The following is an 18,424-nucleotide window of genomic DNA, read 5'->3' on the forward strand; positions in this document are numbered from 1 at the left end:
TCAGGGATAGCACTTTATTCTGTTATTTGTGGCACATGTCTGCTTAGAAGTGGAAATGAAGGTTAATAGAGGCCGAGGGTAATTGACCATGAGATCAAGTGTCTGAAAGATAGTAAATGCATTGAAAGGAATGATATTTTTGAGCCAGATGCTGTAGAATTCCAGGCAGAGTGACACTAATAGGAGGGAGCTAGTGTGGATGCTTCCACAGTGCTGAAGAGCAGAGGGAAGATGGTGGGGAAGTGAGGGGTTGGTGTCAGGCCAATCCTATGTGTTATCTTTCCGGCCCAACCATATGCAATTACAAAGCTTTTCCTTGCAGGCCTCATGGGAGGAAGCTGCCTTCCCCACACCAGACTTGGTGCATAGCCTGTGCATTGCAGTCCTGGAGGGAGTTATAGTCAAGGACTCAAGCCCCCCCATCCCTGGGCCAGCCAGACATGCTCATATATATATCTGTACTCCTAATTCAGGCACCTCCATTCAGTTCAGAGGCCTCATTATTGAGGGCCTTGGCGGAGGTACTTTTCTTCACTTAGTACCTTTCCACTCCCATCCCTTACCAGCACCCCCTGCCACTACCACACACACAGGTCTATAAAAAGGCAGTGACCTTCTGTCCAGGCTCCTCCACAGTAAGAAGATTCCCCTGCCTGTGCTAATCCACCTGATCCTGGTGCGTTCCACAGAAAGAAACGGAACACCGAGGAGCCAGGGCTACTTTTTGCCTCTTGCTTCCTCTGTCACAGTTAAGTGAATGAAAGCTTGAATGTTACTTTCAATTTGGCTCATTATCCTAATTGTGCACCTTGATATCTGGTTCCTCACCAGTCAGGAACTTAAAAATGAACTATTTTCAAACTAAAATGAAATTACTTCAAGCTCCATAGGACCAGTTGCAAAAGATAAGCCTAAACATATGAAACTCTGCTAGTAACAGTGAAAGAATGTTAAATTGTCCTGGTACAAAGTTTTACACATCACATGAAGACTTTTTTCCTCTATGAGCTTCTGCAAACTGGATAAAAGTCAGAAAACTAGTTAGTAAGGGTAATCATGGCATTTTTAGTAACCAATGCATAATGTAACAATTATATCAAGTAAGCAAAAACTGATGCTGATTCTGTCATGATAGAATATGTGACTGATATTAAAACTGTTCTTTGAAGATCAGAAACTTACTAATTTTATATAATTTACAGTGTGTTGAATTCAGTGTGTAAACCATGACAGGCACACAGTTAACATTTGTGATTTCCAACTAAATTAAATACTTAGGATATTGATTTATTTTGTTTTGTTTTAAATTTGATTTTGTCATTCATATGTCATTCAATCATTTATGCATTTTCTTCAAATGCTTTTTTATGTCTCCTACATACCAGCCACTTTACAAAGCCTTAAGGTAAAAAGCCGAAAAATACATGGTTTCTGATCTCAATGAAATATCAGTATTTATACAATGCTAGCTCTCTTCTGAAGACCATCACTCAGTGTTGATAAGATCACTTCTAATGAGACTGTACTAAAATCTCAAGAGGAAAATAAGCAACTTTTAAACATCAAATGCAATGGAGATCACTGATAGTGAATGTTGTATAATAAAGAAAAAATAATAAATAGGGCTATTTCTTAAAGATTCTTAGAGCATAGCAGAAAGACAAATATTCTTAGATTTCTTTTACATCTGTGCAGGATTTTCTCCATTCTGATTGTTTCTCTACCAGTATCATGGCCTTGTCTCCAAAATATTTACTGTAGATGTTGTAAAAATCTAAGTAAAAAGTTTCTTCCCCATTTTCTTCCTCTCTTCTTCTCTCCCTGCCTCCCTCTTTTTCTGACTTCCTTCTTTTTTTCTTTCATAATCATACAGGATTATCTCAGTAGAAAATATAACAAGAAATTTGTTAGGTAAACACTTGACCTAGATAGGCCACTTTATGTGTGGTGCAGTGGCTTAAAATTGGGAAAAGTGCACTAAAAATATAAGCTATTTAAATTCACATAGGATGTCCTCTTAGACATGCTTAATGATTTGCTTGATTCTAATTGCAGTACAAGAATAAGATGAGTGCCCAGATCTCAAATCAAAAGGCAAAATTGTCTAGACTTTTAAAAAATGCACTACGTTTTTTCTTTTGGCATTTTGGAGCTAGAAAACAAAAATAATCTCATAGGCAAAAGAAAAACTGATTAAAACATTTTGAGAATACCATTTATATATGTTTACCATGTCACATACACAGAACTTATTTAAGAAAAAAAATTTGGGGGGTATTAAAAGCAAAGAAAAAAGCCTGTAGTCAAAATGGATTCTAAGGAAGAAACAAACCTTTTGACCAACAGTTATCACAGTTATCTCACCACCTAGGAAAATAATATATCCTTTTTTTTTTTTTTTTTTGCGCTACGTGGGCCTCTCACCGTTGTGGCCTCTCCCGTTGTGGAGCACTGGCTCCGGATGCGCAGGCTCAGCGGTCATGGCCCACGGGCCCAGCCGCTCCGCGGCATGTGGGATCCTCCCGGACCAGGGCATGAGCCCGTGTCCCCTGCATTGGCAGGCGGACTCTCAACCACTGCACCACCAGGGAAGCCCCAAAATAATATATCCTTGCTAAATATTCTAGGGCTAAAACCTAGGTTTAAATTACAGCTCTAGATTTAGGGATGCTGCAAACAAAATCATCCATTCCAGAGAATAAAGAAAATTCATTTATTCTTCTTTCTCCCTCCTTCTTCCCCTCTCTTTAATCTTTTCTTCCTTCTTTCCCACTCTTTTATTCCTCCCAAAATGTGACTACTTATTATACAGCAGAGTAGGTACTGAGGTGATAGAAATAAATAAGACAGATTTCTTCTCTCTAGAAGATCAGCTGCAAAAGAGAAGCTTCAAAATATGAAATTGGTACAATATATCATAGTGTGTGTCATAATGGAGGTTTTATCAAAGTGCAATGAGAACACAAGATCTAGGATCTATTTTTCTGCCTGGGGGGATCAGAAAAGGCTTCAAAGGGAATATGAAATTTGAGTTGGATCAGGAAAGCTGAATGAAATTTTTGGCAAATTACCGTTAGCCCTAGTTTTATCCATATGTCACCAGGGTCCAGGGCAAGGAAGAAGTGCTCACCAAATGCCTCTGGGATCTTGACTCTTCTCTGTCTTGAACTTTAGCTTCTCTTATTTCATGAAAACAGCAGAACAGATGATGTTAACGGAGCCTTGGCCAAGGCACTAAATCCAGCAGAGTACCTCGGAGGCAGTCCCAGCAAAGAGATGGACAGGAGAGAGCTCTCTGCCAAATACCAATGACTTCATGGCAGCCTGTCAAGCTTCTGCATCCATCAGGAAATAGGAAGCATAGACACACAGGAACACATATGAAAGATCATGGGCTAAGGAGCAGGGTAGAGAAAATGATCAACATCACAAAAGAGTGAAAGAGGTAATATGTAAGGATAATAATGCCTTACATTTGCATGGCAGTTCAGAATTTCATGTCTCTTTCATATACAGCATTTTCTTTAAGCCTCACAGCAAATCTGCAAGGCAAACAAGGAAAATATGAACTTTTCTATTTGACAATTGAGGAAATTCAGGCTCCAACAAGTTAAATGAGTTGCCAAAGGTCACACAGCTTAATTTCCTAACTGTTAGTCCAGGATTTCTCTTGTTTCTTATAGTCTGATTGTGGCATTTGTCTGGGGGTATTCATGCTGTTGCTATGAGTGAAAAAACCATGCTCCAGGAATCATTGTTTCCAAGTTCGAGTCTCATTTCTGCCATTCATTCCCTTCATAATAAAGAAATAATAGTAATAAACAAACAAAAGGCCACTATTCTTTCTGATTATGGGGAGCAGAAAACCACAATCAGTACCTGATTTATTAATTGCTTATTTTTTGCCAGTTCCTGATTCAGAAGCACATGCATAACCTGAAATGATACATACCTGTAGTATATATAAACTGTACCATACTGTACTATCCAAAGTTTCCATATCTACCCTCTGAAAGTACCCAAAGTATGGTGACTTAGTAATTTTATAGCCAAACAAGACACAAAGCTCACTGTTTTAAAATGCATAACCATAGTGCTATGCATCGTAGAACAAGTTCATGGGGCACATTCAGCTCTCATGTTTGACGAAAAATGCAGTAGAGGCAGTGACTAGCTCTCAATTTTTTTTCTTAATTTTGTCTTTTCATATAAACCTTAAAATAAACTAACAAACAGGATGGCAATGATCTTTGTCCCCATATCACCAGTAGTGTAAAACAGAGCATTTAGATTAGCGGCATAATATATGTAACATTCAGGAATAGATGTTTGCCCCCCAAAATAATAATCTAAATGGTGATGCTAAGAACATAGGATATAACTTTCCAGTGCTTACCATCGCCAGGCATTTGTGTAACCATCTACCAGCTTTGCTGCAACAGTATATCACATGTATTGTTAATATTCCTTCAACTTGAACTTTTTGCTTTTTCACTTAAATTGACTTATCTTTTAAAAAAAATATCACTTCCTCTAATAAGAGAGGAAGCCCAAAAATGAAAATGACAAAAATAAAAATCATATTATTAAATTGTAATATTGTTCTCCACCTTGAGCTCTAAGATTGATGCCCCTTGCTTTCATGAGAGACAGAGAGAGAGAGAGAAGAGAGAGAGAGAGAGAGAGAGAGAGAATTTGTCTAGAGAAGAGCTAAAGATATGGGGGCATTAAATTGAATATTCTCTGATGATAATCAGAAGGTTTGGAAGAGAAGTGAAAAGAGCCTGCCCAGTGTATGATCCACTGTCATTTAATACTACCTCAACATGCTACCTAAAACCATCTCTTACCCACAGCTAATCCTTTGGGTTGCACTAACATATTATTTTTCTTTCTTCACAAATGTAGCATATGGGAAATGATTAATACATATGTGTTAAATATATGTTAAATCAAATCTGGACTTATTATCTCTTTAGTACCTTTGTCTGGACCAATTACCTTATAATCCTAATTGATGGCATCAGACTTTCAACACAAATATGCAAATTCCAAGAACAAAGTAAATACTTGGTAATAACTAGTTGATCAGTATGTGGATCAGTTTGGCCAGAACAAAAAGGCATGTATTCCCACCATCAAACTGAATGATAGGGATGGAGGCCCCTTTATACTTTGTGCTATGCATATTCAAATGAGATATATGCTATGTCTATTTTTACATTAGTATGTTAGGTAGGATATTGAACTACAAAGTTTCACATAGAACTCAAAGAAAAAATAGCTTACATATGTTAACTATAGTATAAATATTATGGAAGAAGCTATTGCTTCTTTACATTGACTCATCTATTTAGGAAAGCTGACCTATATCTAACTAGAATTTCCAATTTAGACTTGCCCCTAAAATGACTATAGCACATGTTCAGTGTCAAACATTCAACTGTTATTCGTGTTGACATTTTTTACATATTCTGTCCTAATTGCATCAGGGAAGCACAATAAGGTTGTACCATGTTTTAAAGATAAAGAAGGTTCTTTAAAACAATTTAAAAAATGTGTTTTACATATTAATACTGGCTCTCAGAGAACCCAGAGGTGGAATACAAGGAAACATGTTTTTTGAGAATGATAAACACCATTCAAGTTCAGAAGCATTTTAGTGATGTTGAACACTTAATAAAGAAAAATATATAAAATCTAAAATGTGAATGCATTTTCATAAAAAATAAACTAAGAAAATATACATTGGATCATCAGTAAGAAAAAAGGAAGATAAAACAAAACAAATTTTGGAATGATACATACAGGTTAATATTAGGAGATATTGTGCACATATGTTTTAAGTTGTATATAGAAGTAATCTAGTACCTTTTTAAAAATAAATTAAACCATAGAGATGAGGTCATGAAGCAAAGAAAATACATGCTTCCATGTACTTCACACTTTTAAATATGCATAAAACTGACAAATTATAAAATTAAGAAGTCACAAAATTGCTGTAATGTATATTTTTATTACCCCATTAATCCAATATTATCTAATCACTATTCTGCCCATATCCAGGGAGATGGGCTAATTAATGAATGTTTTAGCCATGTTCATCACTATAATTTTACATGGATACAAAAATAGTAAAGGAGAAACTTAAATGAAAGAAGAACAAAATCCTAAAATACTGAAAAAAACCTCCACTGCTGGTGGGAATGCAAAATGGTACAACCACTTTGGAAGTCAGTATGACAGCTTCTTACAAAACTAAACATTCCTACCACATGATCCAGCATTCACAGTCCTTGGTATTTACTCAGAGGAATTGAAGACTTATGTCTACACAAAAAACTGCACACAGATATTTACAGTAGTTATTCATGACTGCCAGAATGTAGAAGCAACCAAGATTGTCCTCCAACAGGTAAATAAATAAATAATCTGTGCTATATCCAGACAATAAAATATTATTCAGCCCTAAAAAGAAATGAGCTATCAAGCCACGGAAAGACATGGAGAAACTTTAAATGCCTATTTCTAAGTGAAAGAAGCCAATCTGAGATGGCTACATAGTGTATGATTCCAACTATGTGAAATTCTGAAAGAAGCATAACTATGGAGACAGTAAAAAGATCAGTGGTTGCCAGGGGTGAGGCAGGGTTGAGAGATGAATAATCAGGGCACAGAATATTTTCAGGGCTGTATGATATTATAATGATAGCTGTATGTCATTATACATTTGCCCAAACCCATAGAATGTACAATATCAAGAGTGAACCCTAAGGTAACTATGGACTCTGGGTGATTATAATGTGTCACTGTAGGTTCACCCTTGGTAAAAAAATGCACTGTTCTGGTGAGTGGTGTTGATAATAGAGGAGGCTATGCATGTGTGAGGGCAGGGGGTAAATGGAAAATCTCTGTATTTTTCTCTCAATTTTACTGTAAACCTAAAATTGCTCTAAAAAATAAAGTCTTTAAAAAATATTTAGGAAGCCAACCATGTTCAAAGTAAAGATATTGGCAAAGTGATAGTTCTGAGCAAATGTCTTATTAGATTTACAGATTATGTTTGACAAAGTAGACTCCAGCACATTTATATATACTATTTTCTCAGGAAAGGGTGATAAGGTAATTTTATGGAGCTATATCTACAGGGAAGTCTTATCTTCAGGTAAGTCTTTACATTAAAGGTCTCAAAAAAATGGACCAAATAACTATTCAATGTAAAATATTAGGTACATAAGACTGGACAGAAATCAATTTTAGGGAACTCCTCATTCAATATTTCATCATTATTTACAACTCTCAGCAAAGTGATCAGTCTTATTCATTCAACAAATGTATACTGTGTGTTGCCTGTATGTCAGACACAGCTTTAGTGTCTAGAAAGTTTTTTCTGCCTAACCAAACTGTCTTATTTGGCACAGTTCAACTTATTAGACAATTGTTCCGTATTTCATTTTTCTGGATTAAGCCTTTAAAGCTACATAGGTTACTCTTCTTTCTCTTTTAGAAGACATCCTCCAAGATTAAGGAAAATACCCCTAATTTACCAGAACAGACTGCAGAACAAAATACAGTTGAACAACACAGGTTTGAACTGTGTAGGTCCACTTATACATGGACTTTTTTCCAAAGTAAATACTACAGTACTACAGAATCTGAGGCTGGTTGAATCCAAGGATGAGGGACAGTGTACTCAGAGGACCAACTATGAATTACATGTAGATTTTTGATTAAGCAGAGGTCAGTGCCCCAACCCCTGCATTGTTCAAGGGTCATCTCAATTTCCTTTTCTGCTCCTAAGTTCTTGGCATATACCTAGTTTTAGTGCTATATTTAGTCCTTTAAAACATTAATCACAAAGATGTGACTAGTTGATTACATGTGGAATTTCCAAGATTCAATCCATGAGTCTCTTCCCACATGGAACAGTATCTCCAGGTTATTTTGTACAACAAAAACCTCAGGACTCTGAGTATCTATTCCCAGACTTGCTGATTGAGGTTCAGGCATGATTTTCCTATTGACTGATGGTCATTTTAAATTGAATGTCTCACAAAGATATCAAAGCAAAATTTCTAAATCTCAATGTCTTCTCAAAGTCTTTTTTTTCACTTCTCACATTCTCTATCCTAGTAAATGAAGCCACTATCCACCCATTGTTCTAGGGTAGACTCTTTGAAGTCTCACATTCTTAATTCTTCCTCCTAATTATGTCTCAAAGATGGTCTCTTCCTTAGTTTAAACATCTATTATTTCTCATCTACATCACTGGAAAACCTCCAAATTGGTTTCTGACTCCTGGTTTCCACCCTCTAATCATATGCCATGCAGTTCTATGAAAATTGTCATTCCCTGCTTAAATTTCTGCAATTATTATACATATCTTGTATAGGATATGTACATGTACCCATGTAAAAGATTTTTCCAATCTTTCCTTCTACATTTTGTACAAATTCTATCCCTTAATTGTTCTACTCTAATTGAGAGTTTCATTTACCAAGTCCTGGTGAAATCTATAGTCTTATTTACTTTCTTGCATTAAAATCTGAATTTTATCTTATCTTCACTCACACTCTGCATTGGAACAGAAATTTCTGAATGTATTGGTGGTGTTTTCAGTCTCCTAGTCACATGCTAATATTTTGAATTACTGGGCAATTTTATCATGATGTTTTCCTTTCAATCCTATCCAGTGTCTTTCACAGTAAATAGTGATCTCATGTGTACTCAGCAATTAAGAGTATATTGATGTCAATAGTTAGCACATATAAATATAGCAAGACTGTGTAAGCTCAAATCTTTACTGTTTTTCCTGGAGTTATTCAACACATTATAGTCACTATATGCATGTTAGCCTGTTGGTAGGGCCAAACAGGGTTTGGAAAACATAGGAATTAGATAAAGATAATTAACTATTCAAGGTATTAAGCTAAAGAGTAAGCTTAGTGGGCAAATGGATACTCAATTTTTCTCTATATTTTGTCATATTTTGATTTTAGGATTGTTTTAAACACTTCACTAAGAAAATTTTCATACTCAAAAGTAGAGGGAATGAATTTCTATGAATTTCTGTCTATTCTGGCAATAGCAGTCTGTTTGTGTCCTGTGGTTTGTCACTTAACTTTTGTACTACCTTTTCTCCTGTGCTCTCAAGATAGAATACCAATAACCTCTCCTCAGAGTTCTTAGAAATAATTTAAAAATTAAAGCTTTCTGCTGGAAATGATAAGTACAATTTAGATTTAAATACAAATACAATTTAGATTTAATGGGAGAATTGGGGCATGTAAATATAGCAATCAGAGCAAGAGAGCAGGGTGTTGACTGTGTTTTATTGATGAGAACTGGGAATCAGGGTTGCAGAGTTATACTCCCAACTCTGTTACTTTTTGCTGTTATCAGGAGAAAACATTTAACCTGTCTCAATTTACCCATCTGGAAATAAAAACTGCTTTCCTTTTCTGATGCAAGCCTTAACTAGATTATTAAAGCTGTCTGAACTCACTTTTTTATTATTTTTTGCAAGAAAGATATACAATTTAAAAATAAATATTACATCATGCATAAGGGTGTTTGTATTAGAATGCTCAGTTTCCAAGGCTGAGATAAATGAGGCAAAGCCATCTGTAGGGATGCCAGACAGAGCATCACATCCTAATGGTTCAAGAGCCTAGCAGTGTAAGTGTTTATAGGCCATGGGTCAAAGCTAAGAAAAAGGTCACTTCAGGAGAAAGATGATATGCAACTAAGTAACTCCCTACCAACTCACACGCACAAGGCAATGAGCTCCAGTGTCCTAGGGAAAACAAGTATACAGAAAACCCAGATGCTGGAAAACCTTTAGTGAGATCAATGAATAGTAATCTGTGGGGAAGGACCAATTAAATAGATATATAGAAAATAACAGAGTAACAGATAGTTCTGACATAAGCCAATGGCCTATGTCAATGGTCAAGTCACAATTCTTTGTCCCAGAACTTTTTGAGTTATGTTTACTCAAAACTAAGGCAGAGAAGAGATTTCTGGATGTCCCACAACTGTCATTAGTTTTTCTTTCCTGTGAGACTGGTTTCCCCTGATTGTTTCTTATGTAGCAGAGAGGTCTGTTCTACCACTACCAGCACTATCACCCTGCTGTCTGTTTAGGGGGATGCTGCTCCCAGGTGTGGACATGGAGCTGAAACCAAATGCAAGAGGGTTCTGAGGTACCTCTATGGGGCTAAGCTGCTTCTTAACTCAAGACTTTGATCCCACCCATCTCCTGACGACTGGCAGTATCCCTGCCCTCTCTTCAAACTCCTACAGCTATAGAAGACCTCATGTCAGGTCACCAGCTGCCTTTGAACTTGAATGGATTTAGTAATCCACAAACTCTTTCCAGGACCTGCTGCTCTTGCCTAAACTGAAAACTTCCTACCTCTGCCTTTCTTCTGATTTTTCTCTCGGATTTCATCAACCATTTTGCTTTGTGCTCTCCTCACCCTTCTTTTAATAAAAGTCCAGACCTTCTCCCTTTCCTTTAGCAGAGTCACATTGTTGTTCACTTGATTTCGGTTTTAGCTGTGGGATTATTGACCACAAAAGGATTGGAAAGGGATTTTAGAGATGTATCTAGTCCGTATTCTCCATCTGGTATCTGACCACTCCACTGTACCTTCCAGTCTCTGATTCCAAACCTCCACTCGCATAAAATTCATTCCTTCCTGGGCAGCTTTTCTCATTTAAAGAGAATTAGAACTTACCTGTGTACTTGTCAATTATTCATCAAAAAGCTGGAAAAAAAAAAAGAGTCTTTGCATAAGAAGCTTAAAAAAGGAGACTTTGATCTTAGACAAAGAAATAACAAAAATGATGTGGGGGAAGGTAAGTAGAAAGGTATCTCATTCCTATTTTAACCTGACAATTCTTTAAAATTATTTTTTAAAAATTTAAAAAATGAATCAAATTCCTTGTATTTTAGTTTCTAATACATAAAATGGAACCATTAATAAACCTCACCTAAACGCCTTACCCTAAATATCTCGTAGAGTTGTCATGGAAACCTAATGAAATAATGTACAGCAGACTCCCACTTGGGCCTCAATCGGATCCGGTGCTAGGGTTAATCGGAGCATAATTTGTGAGTTGATGGGGGGGCCTCCTCAAAGAATCTATGTATTTGGCATAAGTATCCCTGAAGGTGGAAGAATTAGGGGAGAAAATGTAGCATAAAATAGGCTAAAGCAAAGCATTCTGTCTCCTTCCATGGAGGTCACAGCACTCCTCTGGCACCTCAAGGGTCAGCAAAGATATTAGCATTCTCACAGAGGCACTAGTGGGCATTTTTAAAGTAATCTAGAGAACAGAGAACATTAACAAAAGAATACGGTACAGATGAGAAAGGAAATAAAGGGCTTCTTGTGGTAGCAGTAGCTGATACACAACATTGTGAGACAAGATCAAACATCTCCTTGGGACTCCCAGAAACACCAGGATGGGAGGGGCTGCCAGTTTCAGTGCCAATGGGATCAAGATGCCCCACAACTGTTTTTTAATGTTAACATCACCTACTTGAATTGAGGAAGAAAAGTCACATTATCTATATTAAAGAGCTTTGCAAACTACAAAGTTCTATGCAAACGTAATATAATAGTATGCTTTTACTTGAGTAAAGCCTCTGGGCGTGTCTTTTCTGTTACTGATGTACACTTATAAAAGAAAAAAAAATACAAACTTTTTATCAGTCTTATGAAATTAAAGTGCAAATCTGAACCACTACTGAAATGCAGAGAAAACAGGTTGCCTTACTTTTCTCCTGAGGAAGCTTCTGTCTATTTTTAGACATGTATAGAAGTGCTGCTCTTGAATAGCTAATTAAAGAGCTAAGGGGTAAAGTCAATGTGGGGGAAATTCTTTTGATTAACTTATACACTGCTTTTATTTCCTCTGGAATAATCTGCATCATCCATAGTGTACCCACTTAATCAATTTTCTTTATCAAGCACCATTTCTGGGAAAGGAGGAGAGGGGCAGGCGTAAAAAATACTAAAGAATCCTCCCTCCCCCTCTTAAGCAAACCCCTTTGGTCACCTGTGCTCAGTTTTATAATCTTGGAACCACCTGTCTGAAAGATGAATTTCCCTCAAACTCCACATACTGAACATTGCGCAAAGTTAAAGCAAACATGTTTTATGCATGATCTTAGAGTCCAGATGAATGCAATGAGCAAGACTACATGGACAGTCCTTTCCACCTCTGCAGACTAATTATGGCCAATTTGGGCCACCTAACAGAATCCCAGTTCTGCTCTTAATCTAAATCTGGAGTGGAATGTCCCTAATGCATAAGCATTTACTTTCAGGATGGACATAGACACTGGGCCCTATTCTCTAGAAACTTTAGTCATTTTATCTACACTCTGAAACAACAAAACAAACAAATACATTCCTCCAGAAAGCCTGATATGTGGGAGGCACTAAACAAACATTGGTCATTAGTTGTTGATTTTATTCAACAGTGAGTGATTGATTACTCATTGCCAACCCTGTGCTAAGTGGTTGGAATAAGGTTGTGAAGAAGACAAAGCCCCTCCCCTCGTGGAAATCACATGCATAATAAGTGCATAAACAAATAAAGGTGGTATTTTCAGATGATGTTCAATTCTTTTCTTTTAATTTAATTTAATTTATTTCTTTTTTATACAGCAGGTTCTTATTAGTTACCTATTTTATACATAGTAGTGTACACATAGTAGTGTATACATGTCAATCCCAGTCTCCCAGTACATCCCACCACCACCACCATCTCCTCCCGCTTTCCCCCCTTGGTGTCCATACGTTTGTTCTCTACATCCGTGTCTCTATTTCTGCCTTGCAAACCAGTTCATCTGTACCATTTTTCTAGATTCCACATATATGCATTAATATACAGTATTTGTTTCTCTCTTTCTGACTTACTTTAAAATTATTTTTTTTAAATAAGAGACTGTATGACAGTCTCTACATCCATCCATGTCTCTAAAAAATGACCCAATTTCATTCCTTTTTATGGCTGAGTAATATTCCATTGTACATATGTACCATATCTTCTTTATCCATTTGTCTGTCGATGGGTATTTAGGTTGCTTCCATGACCTGGCTATTGTAAATAGTGCTGCAGTGAACATTGGGGTGCATGTCTCTTTTTGAATTATGGTTTTCTCTGGGTATATGCACAGGAGTGGGATTGCTGGATCATATGGTAATTCTATTTTTAGTTTTTTAAGGAACCTCCATACAGTTCTCCATAATGGCTGTATCAATTTACATTCCCACCAACAGTGTAAGAGGGTTCCCTTTTCTCCACACCCTCTCCAGCATTTGTGGTCTGTAGATTTTCTGATGATGGCCATTCTAACTGGTGTGAGGTGATACCTCATTGTAGTTTTGATTTGCATTTCTCTAACAATTAGTGATGTTGAGCACCTTTTCATGTGCCTCTTGGCCATCTGTATGTCTTCTTTGGAGAAATGTCTATTTAGGTCTTCTGCCCATTTTTTGATTGGGTTTTTTTTTTTTAATATTGAGCTGCATACGCAGTTTATATATTTTGGAGATTGATCGTTTGTCTGTTGATTCATTTGCAAATATTTTCTCCCATTCTGAGGGTTGTCTTTTTGTCTGTTTACAGTTTCTTTTGTTATGCAAAAGCTTTTAAGTTTCATTAGGTCCCATTTGTTTATTTTTGGTTTTATTTCCATTTCTCTAAGAGGTAAGTCAAAAAAGGTCCTGCTGTGATTTATGTCAAAGAGTGTTCTTCCTATGTTTTCCTCTAAGAGTTTTATAGTGTTCAGTCTTACATTTAGGTCTTTAATCCATTTTGAGTTTATTTTTGTGTATGGTGTTAGGGAGTATTCTAATTTCATTCTTTTACATGTAGCTGTCCAGTTTTCCCAGCACCACTTATTGAAGAAGATCATGTCCATTTCTATTTAAAAACATGCAGATTAATTCAGATGGTGAGTATAAGAAGGTATGAATCATGTAAAAATCTCAGGGCAGAGCAGCCCAGGCAGAGAGAACAGCAGATGTAAAGGCCTTGAAGGGGCAATGAGCTTGGCAGATGGGAGTGACAACAAGAAAGGACTGTGGGAGCAAAGAGGAACACATCCCAGAGACTGGGGGTACTTCGTAAGGCTTTGTGAGCCCTGATCAAAATTTGGGCTGTATCAGAATGAGAACAGAACTCTTGGCAAGAAACATTTTGGAAGGAAAATGATACAAACTGAACTGTGTTTGGAGGTGGCTCTGACTGCAATGTGGAGAATGGGCAGTACAGGGCAGGAACAGAAGCAGGTCAACAGGCCAGAGAATTACTGAGAGGAAAGTTAGTGTAAGTTGTGATGAGAGTTCTTATTTTAATTTTTTTCCAATTTTTAGTACAATTGTAAGAAATATGGTCCTGTGCAGCTTTTTTGAGATTCCTTTTTAAAGAAGTCTGTTGCTAAGCAGGTTGCTATGGAGACTGAGCAAAGCCAGGAAGAAAATGACTTCAGTATTTTATGCAGACTTTATTTAAATACCAGCAAAGGGGAGCCAGGAGTAGTTTAATCCCCCAAAGGAGAAAAATGTATGAGTTAGAAAAGGTCAGAGAAGGAGCTTGTGAGTGTATATGTGAGTGTGAGTGTGTGTGTCAGTATGAGCGTATGAGTGACTGTGAGTGTGTGTATGTGTAAGCAGGTGTGTGTGTGTGTGCGTGTGTGTGTGTGTGTGTGTGTGTGTGTGTGTGTATGTTTTGGATGTATCTGTTTTAACCACTCCCAGAAGAAAGATTATTGGTGGTATGCCTCTGGGTGACTAACAGTAATTTGTCTAGAAAGGAGATGTAATGCTTGATTCAAGAAAAGTTAGAACTAGTCAAGATCCCATTGGCTGATCAAAAAAGTAAGTAAAAATAGGAAAATTGAACTCATTTAGGGAAGAAAGCAAAATCTAGTAATAGGAAGTTCTATCTCTCACTAGAGATGGTTTAGAATAGTGTAAAGACAAACCTAGACTTTAAAATTAGACAAAAAATTCAGTACCCACTTAAAAGCTATGAGAACTTTGGAAAGGTTCTTAAATATTTATAAGCTTTGGTGTCCTCAATTGTAAAATAAGTGGAAAAGTTTATTTTGCTGACGGTAGCTGAAAATGTTAGTGGCTCCTCCAACAAATTCATTCTCTCTTTCCATAGCCAGCAATATTTGGGAGACAACTGCCTAATTCAGACCTATGTTTCTCAGCTTCCTCCTGAGTCCTTGCTCTCTTCCCCCTCCCTTGATTCCAAGTTTGGTCATGTGAGTTCTTCTGGCTAATGGAATATGTGTATGTCACTTCCCTGGCAGTTTTTAAGAAGCAGTTGTGCTACCACACATGCTCTCTTTTTCCTATTGGCTGACTAAATGTGGAGGATGCTGAGAACTTAGAGGAAAGAGCAATGACAAAATGGAGGAAGCCTGAGTTCTAGAATCGCCCCATGTAGGAAAGAAAATCACTTAAAAAGATCAAAGATGGGACAATTTAGATGTGTGTAAATTAATTTTAAGTCGCTGAATTAGTAAGCTACTAAAATTTGGGCATTGTTTATATTGCCAACACGTGCTTATTATGAACACTGCAAATGATCCACAGTTCATCACTTAGCAGTGCATGTTTGATAAATAAAATGTATTAATTTTATTACCTTGCACAAATTACTTAACCTCTGAGTCTTAATTCACTCATGTGTAAACCACGTCTCCCCTAAATATTTTCATTTCCACTCTGAATATCCCCAATTCTGTTCATCATTCTTCAGATGGAGGAGTTTTCAGATCTTGCATTATTATTTTTTTTTAAGTTTTTAGATTGGTCAATGCTCCTCTTAAAGGGCACCACTCAGACTTAAACATATTACCATAAACAAGTCTAGTATAGTGGGATTATAACCTTGTTTGTGTTAAATATTAGACATCTGTTGTAGTTAAAGATCACATGGAAACCGGTGAAACCAGTGTCTCTACTTATTAAGATAGTAATGAGCTGATGTGTATAAGAGAGACTATGCCTTCGTTTCGTACTGATGCAATCATATTCTGGGACCAGAGTATGAATATCATTGTATTTGTTTTAACTCATTGTTTTACCATGGGTACCACCCATCACATTAACTATGTTTTCCAACTTTGTGTTATCTCCAAATCTGATAAACATGGCTCCTGTATCTTTTTCCAAGTCATTAGTAAAATGCTGAGCTGAAAGGCCAAGTTCATTATATTTTCTTCTGGAGGACAGTTTTAAATATACCAATAAATAGCCACATTTAAAAATATATATTTCCAAACAGCCATCAATCATCTTTATACTCAGAAAGTGATTTTGATATGTTGATGAATTTCCACTTTTTATACTCCTGGGTAATTTCAACTTCCTATTCACCCATCCATAACTAATCCACTATATGGGGCCTATCTACTTGAGAAGCAGATGCATTCAACAAACATTTAACAAAGTAGTTCTCAAAGAGCAAGTCTCACTTTCAAAGTGGTGTTTTAGAAATTTGAGAGTATTTTTTCATTGTCACAGTAATTAGGGGACCCCTTAGAGTTTAGGGTATAGGAATGACCAGGGATGCTGGGATACCAGGGATACCAAACTTCAATGCACAGGCCTGTCCTGCACATTAGATAATTAACACACATCTGGCAACTATCAAATATCCTGTGGGAGATTCATGTAGATGAATAATCTCTATATAATATCTGAGCTTATGTCCTAACTCTATTTTGCATGAAAATACAAACACACTTATACACACACATTTTCTGTTTTAACTACACAGAATTTTTCAGAAATGCCATTATGCTAATCAGTAAAAAGTACTTTCTTAGTAAATCTATCAAGACTTGTTCCATTTTTTGGAAAAGTGCATCATAAATGGAAATAATCTTATGAAATTTAAGTTTCCATACAACACTTCTGTGTCATTCTGCACTTTTAGTTGCTGCATCCACACTATGTCTATGTATATATACACTGAGTCTATATATTAGCTTATATTTCAACTAACACAGATTAAAATGTAAATAATATTCAGAAGTTTTCTGTTTTTCATGTAGCTTTCATAAGTAAATGAAAGTGTCTAACCACTTATGCCTTCTAGTGTATTCATACCTTATCCTTTACTAATGATACACATGCTATTTTATGATAAATTGGTTTCTTCTGATTTTTTTCTTTTTATTAGAGTTAGGATATAATATTGATATTTTTTTAATGTGTGTAAATAGGTTTTATTATTTAAATTTCAGGACATTAAATGGGATATTTCATATTATTTGTTATAAAAAGGGAGGAGTTAGGTCTGATAGGATTAAAAACATCAATTTAATATTTTATATGTATAAGGAGTTCTGTGGCTGATTGGTGGAGACTAGATAAAGAATAAGAAATAGCTCTGGTTTAAGGAAGAAAAGAATAGATTAGAAACAGCTATGTAATAAACACAATGATAGACATATGAAGAAAGTACAAAAGACACACAGAAAGGAAGCACCTAATTCAGTCCTGAGCATGTAGCAGGTGCTCTCATTGCCAATTGACCCTCATCATTCCTTTATCTGCTGACAGGTTCTTACTGCAAGCACTTGTGATTTTTCTGCCTCTGGACATTCTCTGAACATCTTTCTTTGACAATGTTCACCCCATGCTAAGGGCAGGCTGGAAGTACCACCAAGATCATGGCCTATTCCCTCGCAAGAGCAGTTCTCAAGCAATGAGGGAAGAGAGTTGCTGCATACATATCCCAGCCTCCTCATCCCTCAGGTGGGATTCTGAGGCATTTTCTACGCAATTTCTCAGAGATTCCCAACATGATTGGGCCCCAGCTTCCCACAGTGATAACTTGCTTATTAATTTTCCTTGTATCAGCTTCCTTACCTCCCACACATCATTTTTCCACTTCTGTTTTGTATCCTGGATTTACCTCCCAAAGAAACTGCTTGAATGCAAGTTCTCATTTTAGGGTACTTCTGGGTAAGCTCAATTTAAGACAGGTTGTAAATTTCATTTGCATGTTTGCTCTAAGATCCATTCCCTACCTCCTCCCTGAGCTGCTTTGCATCTCAGGGAACTAACTTTCCCAGGCTCCCCTTGGCAACTGACATCTGGTTGGTGTGGGCAATGGAAGTCACTGGTGGGCAAGGGTAAGAATAGAGGAGAAGGCAAGAGAGTTAAATATTTCTCACTCTGCATGATGGCATTTCCAGCAGCAGCTGTGCTTTCTCTGGTTCAACTCCCAAGCATCAGCCTGTCATCAGGTCCCACCTGGCAGCCCATACCATGGTTCTAGCTTTTTCAGGACAATCCCAAATCCTAGTCTCTGATAAATCACCTGTTTCTTTTTTACTTCCAGCATGATGTATCTAGGAAATTCAAACAGTTTAGTG

The 18,424-nt window shown here is 36.7% G+C and overlaps 1 long non-coding RNA gene across 1 annotated transcript in view; it reads right to left on the minus strand.

Moving 5' to 3' along the window:
- Positions 1 to 3,529, minus strand: part of LOC136794919 (uncharacterized) — a 59,522-nt gene extending 55,993 nt beyond the window's left edge. The window contains exons 1-2 of the long non-coding RNA XR_010842386.1: positions 3,474 to 3,529; positions 3,131 to 3,335 (exon numbers count right to left, since the gene is read on the minus strand). This is a non-coding gene — a long non-coding RNA (uncharacterized lncRNA). The remainder of the gene's footprint in view (positions 1 to 3,130; positions 3,336 to 3,473) is intronic.
- Positions 3,530 to 18,424: the final 14,895 nt, after the last annotated feature.

This window comes from Kogia breviceps, chromosome 1 (genome assembly GCF_026419965.1).
Source record: "Kogia breviceps isolate mKogBre1 chromosome 1, mKogBre1 haplotype 1, whole genome shotgun sequence".
Lineage (NCBI taxonomy): Eukaryota > Metazoa > Chordata > Mammalia > Artiodactyla > Physeteridae > Kogia > Kogia breviceps.